Below are 17,457 nucleotides of genomic sequence, written 5' to 3' on the forward strand. Positions count from 1 at the left end.
ACGGAGAGAAAATGATGAAACAATGTCAGTTCTAGAAGAGGGCAAAAGTTCACACGAGTTATTTTAGCATTATTTTCTTGCTTATCACTAGCACTAATCTGTAAATTAGAATGGGCTCCTACCTGCAGAAGCAAAGGATGAAACTTCGTGCTGTGCTTCAGGAGCAGACCAGGAGAAGAGCAAATCCCTGGTGATGCACCTATGTTGCCTTGGTTCTCATGACTTCCTGCAGCTCAAAGCACTGATGAGGATTAGCCAAGACAGAAACAGTCCACATGATGTTTTTCTGGCCGCTGGGTGCTTGGTCCCCACACTTTCCAATCATGGTCTTGCAAAGGTTCATCCCTAGAAAAGAAGGGTAGATCGTGTTACCGGAGATATGGCAGATTCACTGTGGAAAAGCAAAAATTGCCCCTGAATTTGCCAGGGACTAATGCAAGTGAAGACATTGCATGTTAATATGTCTTGGGTTTTCATAGGTTCTTACCTTAAAATAAACAAATGGAGATTTTTTTGCTTCCTGCTGTTTAACTCTGATATTGGAATCATTATGATATTTATGGGTGAACAAGGCAACAATTGGCCAAGAGATACAACATAGCACTAAAGCCTCAGCTAAGGAGGAGGCTTAGTTTCCATTGCTATTATCTATCACTATAAATTTAGCTTTCAGGTCCTAGACATTTTAAAATAACATGTCTAGTGTTAAAATAGGAGAGTATCAGAAAAAGCGAATTACAGGTTACAGGCTTCTAGTATTTGCAGTAATAGAACTATTACCATAATTACACCAGTAGAGTACTCGTTTATGTTGTTATTAGGGGAAAGGGATGGTGGAATTAGGATGTATGGAAGGAAAACATTGCAGAAGGGGAGCCAAATAGTTTAGCTGGGACAAAGATGGACACTGATGGCTACTGAACACACTCTTGTTTTCAGCACATGGGGTCACCTGTGTGTGTGTGGACCTGCAATGTCCAGTGATTTAGGTGAAACTGCTATAGGTCACCAATGTCTGGTACAAATGGAAACAAACCACATCCCACAGAAAGGCACAGCCTCACACAGAAACCCAAGTTGGGAGCTGATGACTTTTTGTGCCACTGAACATCTCCATAGTCTTTGCTGGGTGAGAATGGAGATTGACCACGTGACTCCATGAGCTCAATGCTTCACAGACAGAAGTCCCTCTCCATCATAGAAAAGACCAAACCCAGACTCTTGCACATTTGAGACCAAAATAAAGGAAAAAAAGCCCTTTGTTTTCAGGGGAAAGGTAAATCTCCATTTTGACTCATTATTTTGCTGTCAGGGCTAAGTGGCCACTATTAGTACACAGGTACTCACTGGTGTAAATCTACCTCCTGAGTGTCATTGCTGAAAGTCAGTGAACTTGTGCTTCAGTGGCTAAAGATTTATTTGTTTAATGCCTGGTGTCATCAACAAATTCAGGCCAGCAATGACATCCTACTTGTCTAAGTTAATCTACAGCCTTGGACTGTCCTTGTTTTTCTTCCCATTCAAACTTATGGCTCAGTGTTGGTGCCTGCCACAAACCAACATTACAGCTGAAGTGAAAGAAGTGATGAATGAACATGAGCTTTGCATGTAGATAATTAGAAGTCCGGCTGAGTAGATCACATTATTTAATGTATCATCGTTATGTTTGTATTTAAAAGCATCTAAACTACATTGTTTCCTCTATTACTCCATCTCTGGCTCCAGGGATGAGTCGTGCTACGTGTTTTGGAAGACTTGTTTTCTAAAAAATGATGGAACCACTTGGAGCTTAAATCATTGCTCTGTTAGGTTGGTAAATTGTCCCTACTTGAGAATACTCTTGTGTCAGGAGGAAAAGTCCTTGTTTGGCTGTGCTGCATAAAGCAGGACGATATTTAATTATGACAATGAAAACTCATCTGGTTTCTCCAAGTGCAGACAATATTGATTTACAGTTCTAATATAGAAAATGTGGAATTAAAAAGCCGGTTTATTTAGAAACTTATTTATTCCTTAAAATGTCTGTTCAGCTCATTTTTAAATTTGATTTCTTATCCCAAGTGAATTACACTGCATTTCTGAATCTCAAGAAGTGCTTGTGCCTGATAACAGCTGATCAAAGTACCAGCATGGTTTGGTCATTTTAATTGCAACATTTTTGTTTGCTGCTTTATTGGACAATGGTGTTTACAAAAGAGAGAAACAGAAACAGAATTACAGAACACAGTTGGTGCATGAGACTTAGTATAGGACCAGAGTCTGTAAGGTCAGAGGCAAATGTTACCAGCTTGTAGGCAAAATTAATGTCTGATTCTGAAAAAAACAGCAAGGAAAATCCGTGCTAGTGTTCCAGCATGACAAATGAACTTAGGCAAGTTGAAGATAATCACGATTATTTAATATTCCACAGCTTTACAACTCGATACACTGTGGACAAAAGATCAGAAGTCTGCTGAGTCCAAAGTTTTGAATCTTTGGGTCAATATGCTTCTCATGTCTTCAGCGTTTAGTTTAATTTAGGAGGAAACAGTTCTGAGCTAAGATAAGATCTCGGACAAAATTGACGTGGACTCACAACATGGCCTAACATAACAATTTAATCTATCCTGTGCTTCCCCTGAAAAAAGGCTTAATAACTGTGGTATGATTTCACCTGCTGCTTCTAACATTTGCTCATTCTTTTTTCCTGAGCAAATTTGGATTATCAGATGGCAAGCAGCTTTGTTCATGGTAGACAAACTTGAATTCATTTAGGATTAATAACAATGGGTTCAATCTTTGATTCAATGGCAGTCTTAATGAATGGAGTCTTTGGAAGACAAATGTTTGTTTGTGTTAAAGAGAAATAATCAATTCTCCATTTTGGGGGATATGAGGTGCTTATAGCACATATCACAAAATATTTTCCCTATGTATCCAGCCCTGGGTATACGAACTGCAGGAATGTTCCTCAAGCCCTGGGGTTGCAAACATGGACCATTTTGACCTTGTAATTTCAAAATCTGAAGTTTCACGATGGATTATTTGGTGTGAGAAAAAACATATCTCTTACTCACAGTACTCTCAGGTCGTCTTGGTGTTCTGATGCTGGGGAGTGTGGAGAGAGGAGGGTCCACGTCGCTGTGATGCATCAGCAGCTGTAGGTCAAGACAGGGCAGATCCGATGGATGAATCAAGGCTGGATCTTTATTTTGGCCCAGTCCTCACCATTGTCTTAGATAAGGGCATCTTCCAAATTCCTGTGGGAAATCCCGCATCCTTCATTACTTCTCCTGTCTCTTGGGAAGGAACTGGAGCACACACCACCCCTGTGCCCGGCCAGGGAGGGCTGCACTGCCCAAAACCGAGTGCCTGCTGACCTCTGGGAAAATTAGCAGGCTTCAGGAAATTTACCCTGCAGGCAGTTTTACCCTGGAAAAACATCACGCACGTTGTTAGAGTTTAGGACAACAAATTAGAGCATTTAATATGCACTGGAAGCTTTTTTTTTCCCTTCCCCATACCCGCTCCCCCCCCTCCCATACCCAGTAACATCCAGTTGCTTAATTCCATTTGAAATCACCCGGGTTAGGCACCTAAATAATCTTGTCCTTCATGCCTGTCAACATCTTGAGGCACCTAACCACCTTTAGAGATGTGGTGTGAAAGCTTGTGAACGATGCAATCGAGGAGGGAAACAAAAGACAAGTATCCCTATTTGCCGCCCAAGAATCCACAAAGAATGCTGCTTCAGCTCTGCTCTGATTTCTAATTAGATTATGAGTGATGTAGGACTCTGAAGCCAAGCTGGAGTTTGTGCTAGCACTTTGCATGTATGAATGACAAAGGGACACCACTTTCATATTGATTTAGGCAGGCCAGTGGAAGAATGTTTAAACATCAAGTGCTTGATGTCCCAGTTTGCCAGAGCACCTGGAAATATCAAATTAATTCCAGGTGTTCTGCCATTAAGACAGGCTTGCTGCTTTTACAGCCACACATACAAAATGTGGCTCCCAGTTCCACAAATAAAAACGGAGTGGTTTCTGCTCCTAATACCTCGATAACTCTGACATATTGCAAGTTCTGGAAAGAATTTTAATCTACATAGGTTTTTTTTTTTTAAAGGGGAGGGGAGCGAGGGGGGAGGGATTTTAAATATGCTGCATACAATTTGTGATGGTCATCTCTAAAATGCAGCTCCATTATCCTTTTCCATTTGGAATGAATGAGGCTAATTAATTTCAGGCCATACTTGATGAGGTCAGCACCATACGAAGGGTGCGTGCTAGACATTGCTAATCTCTTTCAGCTGAGAGTGATGAATTAAAGATGAAGCATTCCTTTGCAGGCCTAATTTAGAATGTATATCAAAAACCTACAGCAAATAATACTATACCCTACAACAAAGGAAAACTTGTTCTCTCAGGCTCCCATGTAGGGTTGATTTTAAAGGCATTTTCATTTCGCTTTGGAATTCCAGCTGTGGATGGGTGAAACAGTTCAGAAAATTCAAGCTTTCTCTCTTTCTATTGCTTTTATGGACACAAGTAGGCAAGGGGGGGCTAAGGGGAGAGCAAAACTAGTCCATGTTTGATCCTGTATATCCTGTGATTCTGACTGTACGCCCGGTGTTTAGGAAAGCTCCCAGGGTCGTGTGCTCCCCAAGTACCTGTGACGTGACACCTCCCCCCACAGCCCACACTGAAATTTTACTGTTGGGTGTTTTTTCAGTCTGAGGGAAAAGCAATCAAAGGTCCCCTTGGGTTCAGCATCATCCCAAGGATGTTTTGTTGCAGGCAGGAAACAGGCCAGGTCCAGCAGTTCTTCTGGGTCACCCAACAAGGACACAAGAGTTTCCAAGCCATCACGGAGCTGTATTTCTCCATAGGGAAAAACATCTCCCTGTGCAAAAAGGTCCCATCACATCTAGAAGCACAGATAGCAAAATTTAAAGGAAAAAGTCACCGTGAAAACAATCAGGTCTGGAATAGAACAAATTGCTACAGGGCTCCCAAATTTGCTGGAGTCGAGGCTCAACCAAGCTTTGCCACCTTTCCCTTAGGCAAATCTGCCCACAGAGCCCATAGGGGTTTCCCCTGAGTGAGGGACTGCGGGATTTGGCCCCATGAGCAGCAAGAAACTCATTTTGGTAAAACAGGGACTTAAGAAATCCTAATCCAGCCTCGGAAGGAGGCTGCAAACAACAGACCGTCATCCTCCCCACAACTTCCCTCTTTAATACCTGGCAGTTTCTTGGAATTCTTGACAGGTTGCTGCAGCGAGTCGAGGTTCCCAACTGGTGGCCATAAGCGGCTGCCGTCTTTGTATCCCAGTAGTCCTCATTAGAACAAAGCTGCTTCGAATTAAATCCAATCTACATGCCGAATCAATCTTTCAACCCTTTGATTGCTTCTGAAAATATTTATATTTCTTAATAATGCACATTTTGTCCCAGAGCCTGTGATTAAACCCAGACAAGGTCCAGAGAAGCCTAAAGTATATGTGGAGGGGGTTATTTTGGACAGGAAAAGAAAGATAAAGAACACAGGTTTTTCCTATTGTGAAACCATTAGAGTGTATAAATCTAGCAATTGCAGTTGTATAAGCATCAGAGTGGGGTTGTAATAAATACAGATTGGAGTATTATAGTAACCAAATGGAGTTTATGGATTATGTTCACTAGTTCATATTTCTCAGCTACTACAATCTAACTAGCATCATGCTGCACTCGCCTCTGTTAATATTCCCTATTAATATTCTCTTTACATGTTCGTGGGGGGAAAAAAGAAGTTAGGATTCAACTGCTGCTCTGTGTAAAACAAATATGTTTAAAGAATCATGCCCTCCAAAGAAAAAAATAAACATGGTGATGCTGTAAAGCGACTGCGTTCGAAGGGCACGGGCTGTGGCTGGCTGGAATCGGCCCACTCTGCTTAAAGTTAATAACTTCCATCTGAGTGGAATCTGGTCCTAATGCAGGACATTTGCTTCGTGAAAATTAGGGTGTAAAAATGAAGAAAACAACTGCTGCTATCCCTTACCCTGGTAAATTTTTTAGGTGGTAAATAACAAGCTTTGGCAGGAGATGAGAAATGCACGAAGGCTTTGTGGTAAACAGCACATTATTCCCTTCCCAAAAAGTAGCATACAAAAAGTAGCATACATCACAGGTGAGATGTCTGGAGATGAAGGGAAGGATACATTCCTTGGCTAAGGAGTAACCCAGATAGGGCCCGATCCTCCAGAGTGGGAATCTGACGTCGATTAAGAAGGTAGTGGTGGCTGGGGACGCAGATCAGATAAAGGCTCTGTACCTGTCTCCCTCCCTAAACACAAATGACTGCCCTTGTCTCTAATAAAAGGGAAAAACTGACTTTGGAAAACACACCATGATAAAACTCCTTGGATAAAGTAGTGCACTGCCTGGGTGAAAGGGAAAGAAATCCTAGAAACTAAAAGTATAAAATGCTTATTTAATATCATTGCTATTAGCAGCATCAGATGGTAAACACAGGTAATATGCTTCAGCAGTGGGCCGGTAAATGCTTGTGGTACCTTTCCTTGTCGCAGTTTCCACTTTTATAAAGGAGAGGAAGAAACATTCTCAGTTAAAATATTATTCACTGATTCTTTCATCACACAGTTCATTATATTAAGCTGTAATTTCCTAAATATGTTGTGGGGTGGAATAATTGTTATACATACATACTGAGTCTTGATAGCTATTTTGCATTAATGTATGATTTGGATTCTCAGTCTTTAGGGTAGAGAGAATGGGGTTTTTATCATCACCATAAATAAGGGGAGAGAAGAGATTTAAAAAACCTCTCATAAATAGGGATGGATCCAAAATCTAATGACATGCATGAAAATCCATTTTGGATCAGGCCCCCAGCAGAACACTGTGTTATATAACCAGTATTTTCTGAATATCTTCTATTGTTTGACAGCCCTGATTCCACACTGAACTTGGAGTTCATTTCCGAACAGAAGCTTTTTGTACAGAAACTTTTAATCATATCCCTTCGTGAACACACACATACCATCGAGGATATTGTCTTATTAAAGAGTTTAAGCCTAAAGGTGTATGCCTATTTTTAAAAGAAATTTTCTGATTGTAGATAACTGCTCAATTTGATTTAGTGTCCAATGATAGTGATGGGGTTGATAACTGAGCATTCATCGGTAATTCATCTTGTGCTAGTAGAAATTTACAGCAAAGCAGTGCTTTCCCAACACTGACAAGTCCTATTAATCTTCTTCAGACACATTTCAATAGGTGTCTCCATCTGTGCCCAACATCTAAACACTCTGGCATCACTGGGGACTTGGAGACACCTTCATTTCAGGTTACACCAGTGAAAATGTGATACTAGATTGTACTCTATTTTTAACCTAATTCTCTCTTTTCATTCAATTAGCCTTTCTTGCCTGCATTTTTCTACTCATGTGTAACATCCTTTTCCCAGGAAGAGCTTAAAAATGAGATTTAGTTACTTAAAGAGACAGAATCTACCAGGGCAAGAGCAACCAAGATCTTAATACATAAAAGCAGAATAATAAAGCTCACTGACAGAGCGTGGAGACGGAATCGCCATCCACCAAACACCTCCTGCGTAGCATTCCTGTCATATTCCCCTCCTGATGCACCTCTTGCAGGTACCGTTCAGTTAGGGCAGGTCTGAAACCAAACACCCCAAAAATTCAAAGCAACCGCGCAGCGTTTGGGCGTTGAAGCCCAAAACACCTCTGTTTGTTCACTCCGCACGGGGATCCCCACCATACATCGCCACTTCGCTTTACACGTACAGCTAATGCATGAACAAACACAGAGCAGTCAAATTACAGCAATAACATTTATGGGTGGATTATGCTCCAACTTCCTCGCTCATTATTAAAAGTGAGTAGATTGCGGAGCACATGGAAGAGGTAGGGTGCAAATGCAGGCGAATTTGCACTCGGAACCAAATGTTGTTTTTTCGCTTTCAAAGCTGCGATGAGTTTGCGAGCAGACGCAGCACAGCTTTAAAGCTTACTCATTCAAAAATGTGTGTTTGGGTTCTCTTTTTTTTTTTTTTTTCTTTTCCCCTCCCCTCCTTACTCCATTTACGTTCGCCTTTCAAAGCGGAGCAGATGCACACCATTTGGGTTTGGGTGGCTCCTACTTGCTCTGAACTTTCTTCTGAAAAGAGCAAACCGTGAGCCGTGCGTCTGCTCCGCGACTCGGAGGCAGCTTCAAACTTTGTTTCTGGCTTTATGAAGTTCTCTCGTGAGTCGTATTATAGATCTAAATGACCTTATTGTAGGTGGCAAGTTTAAATGTGCCATATTAATAACTTGTTATCCAAGACAAATTAAGTCCTTATGTGTCAAAAGCACTCTGCTCTGGATTACCTACAAGACAAGTATTTATTGAATAAACGTTGGATCCAATTTCATTTTAATGTGACTGACTGTATGCTGCAGCCCCTTAGAATGAGATAAAAACGCTCAAACCTACAACTGTGTTGCAACATTACACCTAACTTGTCTATTTCTATTATTGTCTTTTTGATGTGGGATATCAAAAGTGTTTGGGGGTTTTAAGGATTTATTATTATTATTGTTATTAATTTTTTTTCTGAAGAGCAAGGAGAGAGATAGAAAAAAAGACTGGCATTCAGCCTAAAGAGAAATCATTGAAACAAATTAATCCTATGCCGTTTAAATTGACATGGTAATCCATCATCAGCAAAGGGAAACTCTGAAAGCAATCTAGAATCTGCAGTGTTCTTTCACTGGCCCTCAGGCACAAAGACAGACAGTAAAAGAGGAAGGGGAAGAAAAAAAATCATAAAAGTTAGCAGCACCTTAGCAAAGGGAAGGGCTGAGAGAGCAGCTTTCACTTTTTCCTGCTTTCAAGCTCGGGAAAGCAACGCTGATTAACCTCCAGCCATTCCCCACGAACGTTTACTCGTGTGTGTCAGATCATCTTCGGCTGCTGAGATATGAGTAATTTCAAATAGTGCAGAGCCCCCATCCTGTATAAACTCCACCACTGAAAACTCTGCCAAACGTCAACTTGGGCATTTCTGCTTACAGAGGGCCTTTTATTAGCCTAAACTTGATCATTCCAAATGGACAATAAATTCTATCTTCACAGCCCTGGAGAAAAGACTTGTACTATCCTTGGGAGTTTAATAGCCAGGATTTTCATAGAGCTAGCATGAAAAAAACTGGGGGGAGTTTATTTGGATTTGGGCTTGGGGTATTTTTTTTGTCTATCCCCTACTTTCTCAGTGGGGCTATCCACTATAATATATGTTTCCCAAGAGATTTTTCAAACTAGTTTTAAATATCTAAAGTGATGAGACTTGGTGCACCTTTAAAATTTTATTAGGCTTATGGTCAGAAGAAAACATAAACCTCTTGGGCCTTGAAAGCCCATTGCAATACAGCCATTATCCCTATAATGTCAATAGAGCTACAAAATTCTCTAGAAATAAACCTTTTAAGAACAGCTTTCCCTGCTTCGTGTTTTCTTTTAAGGTCAGTGGTGCATCACTTTTTTGGAAAACGTTTCCCCTCTCTGGCCAGGTTTAGCAATGTGAAATAGAATGTATATTACTAAATGAATAGGTTTAATTTTAGACACTGAAAAAATAAATAGAAGAAGAGAGCGAGGGCAGGAATAATACCTTTCAGTTAGAAACAGACATAGTAGAAAGAAAAAGTCAGAACTTTAGTGCCAGGGGCAAAGGGGTGAAAGGCTGGCTAATATGAACCATATCCAACATCTGCCCTATTTTAATTTAGCAGGGATAAAGTTTCTTCTTTTTTATTATTAAGAAAACTTTATGTGGCAGAGAAACCCATGAGCTATGTTATCAAAACTGTTTTATTGTCACACTGAAACTTAGAACTATTAAGAATTGGTGGGGCAAAGAGATAAAAACTCCCCTTCTCTCTCCTTTTATACTCTGTGACAAGCCTGGGCTCAGGTCCTGCTGACTTGGGTGTCCTTTTCATGTCTTTATGAAGTACTGCACTTGGGGCTGTAATATAAAGGGGAGGTTAATTGTTCAGGATGGGTCCAAATGATTGATTCTCCAGGTTAAAAAAAAAAAAAATTAAATAAAAAAATGTGAATATCTAAAACAAAATACTGACACAGTAGTCGCCCTTGGAGGTGAGCGATGGTGGTGGTGTACAACAAGTGTAAAGAAGGGCTGAACTGGGGACCTGTAAGAGAAACAGCCCAAATTGCCAGCCTGGAACATGATCTCACTCCATCTAAGAGTTTTCCACCTCTATAGTGCAAATTCCACTATAAAATAACAAAGTATACTGAACCACATGTGAGTAGCTGTAGGAGTAAGAGAGCAAATTGGTTTCGGACAAAAGAAGGATGAATACCTTTGGATAATCTAAAGTTAAAATTTGATTGAAAGCATAACATTCCTCTAAGCATCAATATGCTTAGGATCCAAAATATGGTTATTTTATTACCAGTTAATGCTTAGATCAAAGCAAAACACTGTAGCTGGAAGGGACATTCTCTCTGGAAATAAAGTTCCATGTAATTATTTCCTATTAAAAACTAAAACTGGTCTTAGATTCAAAAATTTGGGCTTCCTTACATGTGATATAGTGCAAGCTTGTCAAGAGAGAGCAAACGTGTAATTTTTCGCCGTTTGCTGGTATCTCTTTAATTTAAAGTTTTCGGTTTAGCTTTAACCCTTTGAATGTGAAAGATTCTCTTCCAGTTTACCTTCATCAAACAAGGGGGATTGTTTCGGATTATATCGACCGATTTCTTATAAACAGAAATTAGAATTTGATATAAACTAACATAAATTTAGATAAAGCCTGCAAATGTAAGGACGTGAGATGTAAAGAAAATGATATGGCGATGAGTAGGCAGCTGAAACTTAAACCTTAAATTGTAAACAAGGGTTTCACTCTTGGGCAAAACAGCTCATCTTAATTCAGTTCGGGACATGGAGTTTAAAATATGCACTCAAAATACTTCCAAGAAAGCTGCAACCTTTCAGAGGAGAGAGATAAGACTGTATTTTAATTATGAGGTTATAAATATGCGATCGATTTAATTTTTTTTACCCATCCCCTAATGTGCTATGTAACACCGTTCAGATGCAGTTATACATTTATCTGTCTGTCTCTATATCTGTACAGGCTTTTGTTTTTATTTTATTCTGGTTTGTTTTTTTTCCTGATAGCTCAATCTCTATTTATGGCATTGCTGAAGCAGGCCCTGGGAAAAAAAAGGAATCTATCTTTCTGTATTTATAAACTACCACGGAATAAACAGGGAACGGTTCTTTTTTACAACTGATGGGTTGGTATTATAAGTAGCAATATGAAATATTTAGACACATTATTTCAAGCTTCCCGGCTGCTTCTGATTCTGCTAATTATTTTTGATCTGTCACTCAGAAATAAAAAAAATAAATAAATAAAACTTTAAAGAGTTCATTAGGACTGCAGAAAGGCAGAAGAGTCAGATATAAGGCAGCAATTATAATTTGGTTTTAACATGTTTTTTTCATTTTTTGCTGACTCCTCAGCTATATTGTTTAGTAGAAGGATGGCTACAATATACTTCTATATTAAAGCTTGTTAAATAGGGAAGAAGCTGAGACATTCAGCTGGGATATTGTTTGCTAGCTCAATTAGTATCCCAAGAATTTGAAAGTACAATAAATGTATCTGAAGATCATATCTAAACATACTTACCAAAAAGTACCCACCTCTCTCAGCAGTTCACATATTTCTGCCTTCTGACTGGGAGGGGAAAAAAAAAAAGGCAGTTCGATGTATAGGTTAAGATTGGCGTGTGGCAGGGTTTGTGTGAGATACAAAGAAATCCATATTTCACTCAACAATTTCATTGCTTAAACATATAGTTTAGAAGCATCTTTTCCTTAAACATGTGGTTCAATAACACTTTCTTCAAAGGAACAATTCAACGTGTTAAAAGATTTAAGAACAAAGAATGTGCTGCAAAATGCAAATTCCTCCAGTGTTATACTGTGTATGCAATTATGTATGTAGGCAGATAGATATAATTTGAGAGTTATTAACTTTCAACATCAATGATGTACCCTGAATCAATACAATGTAACTACCTATTAAAATATAAACCAGGTGTGTTCCCAGGCAAATACAGTCTGAGAAGCTTTTCTAGATTTTTTTTTTTTTTCTTTAAAGATTACAGCTCTACTGTGGACAAGAAGCTCAAGCGATTGGTACTGGTCCTAAAGATGGAGATTGCTTTGCTTTTTGCTGATGGTTCTAGAATGTTTCATTTCCCAGACGTTCGGAAAAAAAAAATATAAATTTAAAAACAATAAACAATAATGAAATGGTTTAAAGGAGACGAATCTCACAAACATCCGCACATTTATTCACCTCCCGATGCATGGGAAAGAGAAAAGTTCCCTATTTCCATTTTTCCTTTGGCTCAAGGGAGGGAACGAAGGGAGCAGAAATCATTTTAAGCTTGGCCCTCCCGTCTGATCGACCCCTCTTGCAAATCCCTTTCTCCTGCCCGCCCTCCCTCGCTCCCCCGAGCACACAGCCCGGCGCAGTTAACCTTGGAGCGGCGCCGGGGAGGGAAGGGTTAATGAAACCCAGCTCTTTACGACCTCCAGGGTCAGACTCTTCCTATCTGCAATCTAAGGAATTAGGTAAGGAGGTTATAAGATTATAGTGAAAGGAGTTATAGGCCCTCGTAGCCTCACACCTGAACATATTGGGCTAATCCACTGGGATTCTTAAAAATCGCTTCAGCTATGGAAAACTGTTAATTAGGCTGAGTCTGTCCCGAGGTTTCCTGTTGCATTAGTGATCCAGCCGAGCTGCCTGCACTCTATAGGCTCACATGAAATGCTCTTAATATGCCTATATTTTTTGTCCCTTCTCCACGACTAAAATCAGCATCAGCCCCTGATCTCGGGAAAAAAAAGCAAAGCTGGGGGGAAATTCAGCCCGAGGGATGAACAAAAGTCACCCCTGCCAGTCCCTGAGCCCTGGGTGCCCGGCAGGCTATTTGCAGCTGTTTCTAACTTCAGTGTTTGTTTACAGTAGCAAAATTAGCACTTGGAGAAGAAGTGAAAAGCTGTTTTCACATCAGTTTTACTCCTCGGTTCCTAGTTTGAGATGTCTTTCCTCCCTCCCAGCATTCATCATCATTTAAAGTGCGGCTCAAACTTTCTGTCGCTCCTTTGACTTAGTTCTCTGCAGTCGCATCCCATTTTCTGCTGTGAAAAACACGCGGAGAGAAGGTAATGTGTGAACATGGCCCAAACATCACGGATTCGAGGCAAAAAAAAATAATAATAATCCCCAGCATCCCTACAGAACGTGTTTTAAGGTCGCTTGGCAGAGCCCTGCCCTACTTCCAGCATTCTGCCCTTTGGCACTCGGACATTTGCTTGTCTCCAGAGAAGTTTTCTTTAATCTGCCGAGACACCGCAGGGCTGAATTGCTCCCTACGACAGATAAAATCCTGCAGCAGCAACTCCCCAACTTCAATACTTAAAGTAGGGGCTGGTTTTAACCATTTTGTCATTTGCAGAAATGCTGGGGGTTTTTTAATTTTTTCTTAAGCCACTTGTGGTCACCCTCGAATGGCAGTAATCTGTAGATTACATATTACGAGCCTTGTGATTACGTGGATAAAATGAGGTGGTTAAAAGCTAAAATCCATTTTACTCACCACATTTGCTTGTGGGGAGAGGGGGAGAAGGAGAGGGGAGGACAAACTTGTAGGAGAAGGATTTAAACCCCTCGGATGTGAGGTGGATGTACCCTCGCTTCTGCTGATAGAGCCCTCCCTGCCTGGTGGATACACGGGGCTAGGGACCCCTCAACATCACCTCCAAGGCAGGCGACCGGTTACTCCAGCCCTCCTGTCCTTTCCCTCGCTCCTGAGTCTTTTGTCCCCATTTTCGTGGTGTCTCAGTTTTGCTCCATAGAGGCGACTTTTCTCTGCTACTCCTGGATTTGCTCTGTAGCATTTCTGGGCTCCTACTCTCCAGCTCTCCCCCCGTTTGCCTCTTTCATGTGTGTCCCTGATCCCTCTCCAGCTGATGTGATTCTTTAGAAATGTGGGTCTTATCCCGTCCCTACCTTTGCCGGGTCTGATTAGATATTATTTTTTCATTGGCTCTGCTACAATGGGTTCCTCCCTTTAATCTCTCGGTATATTTTCCCCCTCCCGGTATAACCAAATCCATGAAATTCACAGCCTCTCTCTTTGACACGACTGGCTCGTCTAATCACTCCATATCGATTTCCCTAACTCTTTTCATCCAGCTGAAGACACATCTTAAAACACTCCAAGCCAGAGTGTGCTCTTTGCTTTATACACACTAATAAAATGATTTACCCTTCTCTCTCTGCTCTCCTCACAGGAGAAAATCGTTCGAGTCGCGGCTATTTGTGTGTGATCAGTAAATATTTAGTGTGGCGACATCCTCAGCTCCTCTCCTGATCAATACGCAACCCAACAGGAGGTGGACTATTGTCCGGGTAGTGACTTGCTGAGATCTCCTTTAGATGAATTCTTTGCCCCCCATACGGTCTGTTATGATTTATCCTCGAAGGTAACCAATAAAGAGAAATTGAGTCTTTAAAAACGTCTGTTTCTAACCTGTTTACCGTGCCATTAAAGCACCTAAGCAAGGAATGGCTTATTCACCCCCGTCTCCCGTATCCCTGGGATGGGCTGACACATCCAGAACGCTGCTGGGAAATGGGTTTCAAAGCAGGCGGCCGCCGCACTGTTGCCCCGCATCCCAGAACCCCTCCATTCCCTCTCCCCGACCCCTCCAGCAAAATCCCGTCCTGTCTCGGCGGTGCAATGTCACGATAAAGGGGCGACTCCCCGGTCGCGCCCTGCAGCATCTCCGGGCACGGGGCTCGCCCCCACGGTCTCTGATAGAACGAAGTGCCCAGGGATGGAAGGTGCCCCAGCAACTTCTAGCCCACCTCCCTCCTCCTCCTCATCGCATCCCGCAGCTCTGCCTGCCCCAGGACCAGGCTGAGGCAGGGCTGGGGGCAGAGCGCTTTTTTGTTTGTTTGTCTGTTTAGGGTTTGGTTGTTTTTTGGTTTGGCTTTTTTTTTTTTTTTTTCTGAACGAGATGGAAAATCTGCAGTGAAGGGGAAAAAATAATAATAATGGAAATGGAGAAGAGCTTAAAGCCCGTTTCCTGTGGTTAACCATAACGAGAGCTTTCCCAGGGTGATAAAATGGGCAGAAAGAGAAGTTCGCGTGTGTATGTGTATGTTTTATCCTGATCTGCTATTTCACTCCTGGGGAAGCCCATGCCTGGAATAGGAAATATTTCCCCTTGTAATTACCCCAGGACTGTGCTGAGCCCGGTGAGATGTCTGAGACAGCTCTGCCTGGTGTGTGGGTGCCTGCCTTTGATGCAGGCTGGGTGCCTGTACACAATGGCTACACAGTTATATCTGTATCGTCTGTGTGTGCTCACTCACATCATGTCCTGCAGCCCACAGAGGTGCCCAGATATTTATTTTATTCCCATGTTTGTGCGTTTGCACCTCAGCTATAGGTCGAAGGCGTTTATCTCTGTAAATGGACATTGCCTGCATAGGCGCTGCATAAATCCATGGCTGTGTATTACAGATGTGCGACTGTTATTCAAATCTAAAACCAGCTACATCCACCTGTTAACTTTGTTTAGAAACCACTTTCACTAATGGCTTTTCGCTAACTTATTCAGCCCGTTACTCGAGTATAGGAGGCAATGGAGGGGAAAAATCCATATGAAACCTTGCTCATAGCCTCTCTTCGAGAGGACACTTTCCACACCTTGCCTAGCCAGGGCTCCTATAGAGCGCTTATCTCTCGAATATATCTTTATACTAATGCATACTTAATTGGTCTGTCTTGACTGTCCATATAAAACAATTTAATTAGGGTGCTTTCTGCTTTGGAAAGAAAGAGAAAAAAAATCTGCCCAGCATTTATTGTATTTAGCACCAATACAGGCAGAAAATGTTGCACAAGTTTTTGGTTGAAAGAGCACCTATGTGTCCATTGAAGGGCGTTGATCCGAAAAGACAGAGAGGACAAGTAAAATCGATTTGAAGCAACCCTCTCTGTCCCTTTCACACCATTCAGACACTCCATTCCTTCTAAGACAAAGACCCAGCGCCTTGGGAATGCTGGCAAGGGGGTGGGGGGGGAGGAGGGGGAAAAAAAAAGGGGAAAAAAAAAAGGAAAAAAGCTTCAATCCCCCCAAGCAAAAGGGAGAGCTCTGAAATTCCTTCATATTGCTGTTATTTACCCCCCAAGATATGTTCAACTCCAGGATTTTCTTCAATTCGGCGTCTAACACTGCTGCTGCGAGGAATGTCCCTGGAAGGGGAGGAGGTAATTATGGCTATTAGTGCTGCGAGCCCAGTCGCAACCTTGGTCACTCGCAGGCTTTTAGGGTTAAAATAGCCCTCACCTCTGACCCCTGCGGAGCAAAGTTGTAGCTATTGCCATAAGTTGGGCCAAAGTTTTCAAATCCAGGGCTGGGCAACACCGGAGGGGGGAAACTTCTCCCTGGAATTATTTTTGGTTGGGATTTAAATCATCTTTAGTCTATTTAATTACCTTTCCCTCCTCCTTTGGCCAAACAATCCCTTTCGGAGAGGTGGGGGGCATTTCAAAATGCCCTGCTCTCACTACCTTTCCTATTGCTCTTTCCATTTAGGTTTAATTTGGCAGATTGTTTTCAAGTATGAAAATGGTTATCATCAAACTAAATTACTGGGTCAGCCTTTCATCCACAGATCTCAAGAATAAAGGGGGGGGGAGGTGTCGGGGAGGGCTCCCCCCTTCAGACTTTCCCCACCATGACCCGTTCAGCTTTACAAAAAAAGGAGAGTTTGGAAAAATGAAGAAAGGACGAAAAGCTTGGATTTGTCTCCTGTTCTTTCTGCATACCTTCAGGATCCTCCTCTGCAAGGAAGGATTTTGGAAGGGGGGGGGGGAGGCTTAAAGTGAGGAGGGGAGGGAGCCCACAGATGCAAGTACCCCTCTGGCAATAATAAAAATTCATTCAAGTGGACTATGTCTCCATCTTCCATGTACTGATTAGACTTAACAAGAGTGGAAACTTGTGTAGACCATATTTATGGTATTAACAAGCAGTTAAAAGATTTATCCTTCTTCTGATCAATATTGTTCGTGCCCGGTCCTTTCCCCCCACCCCCCGGGCCCTCCCCGAAGGCTGCAATGACAATCGCCTTCATACTTTTTCATCACCGATCGAGGTGGCAAAACCCTTTTGTAATTTTCATTAGCCCAGTAAACATGCAATTAACATGCAGCACTGTGGTTAACTTAATTCCTGTTTTAAGGCAAGGACAAGCAAGAAATGGAAGAGCGTTTGTTCCATTTGTCAAGTATGACACACTCCCTACCCTAACAGTTTCTTAAAATAAAAGCTCGGC

The 17,457-nt window shown here is 41.7% G+C and overlaps 1 protein-coding gene across 47 annotated transcripts in view; it reads right to left on the reverse strand.

Moving 5' to 3' along the window:
- The window catches only part of LOC135421008 (serine/arginine repetitive matrix protein 1-like), a 49,984-nt gene that overhangs the window by 27,123 nt on the left and 5,404 nt on the right, over nt 1–17,457 (reverse strand). For 34 of the 47 annotated variants that reach the window (XM_064669120.1, XM_064669123.1, XM_064669097.1 and 31 more), the window contains exons 3-4: nt 3,057–11,766; nt 123–345 (exon numbers count right to left, since the gene is read on the reverse strand). The gene's annotated coding sequence lies outside the window, so the exon portion shown is untranslated. The remainder of the gene's footprint in view (nt 1–122; nt 346–3,056; nt 11,767–17,457) is intronic. The other 13 variants (XM_064669115.1, XM_064669086.1, XM_064669104.1 and 10 more) reach the window with 13 other exon arrangements.

This window comes from Pseudopipra pipra, chromosome 12 (genome assembly GCF_036250125.1).
Source record: "Pseudopipra pipra isolate bDixPip1 chromosome 12, bDixPip1.hap1, whole genome shotgun sequence".
Lineage (NCBI taxonomy): Eukaryota > Metazoa > Chordata > Aves > Passeriformes > Pipridae > Pseudopipra > Pseudopipra pipra.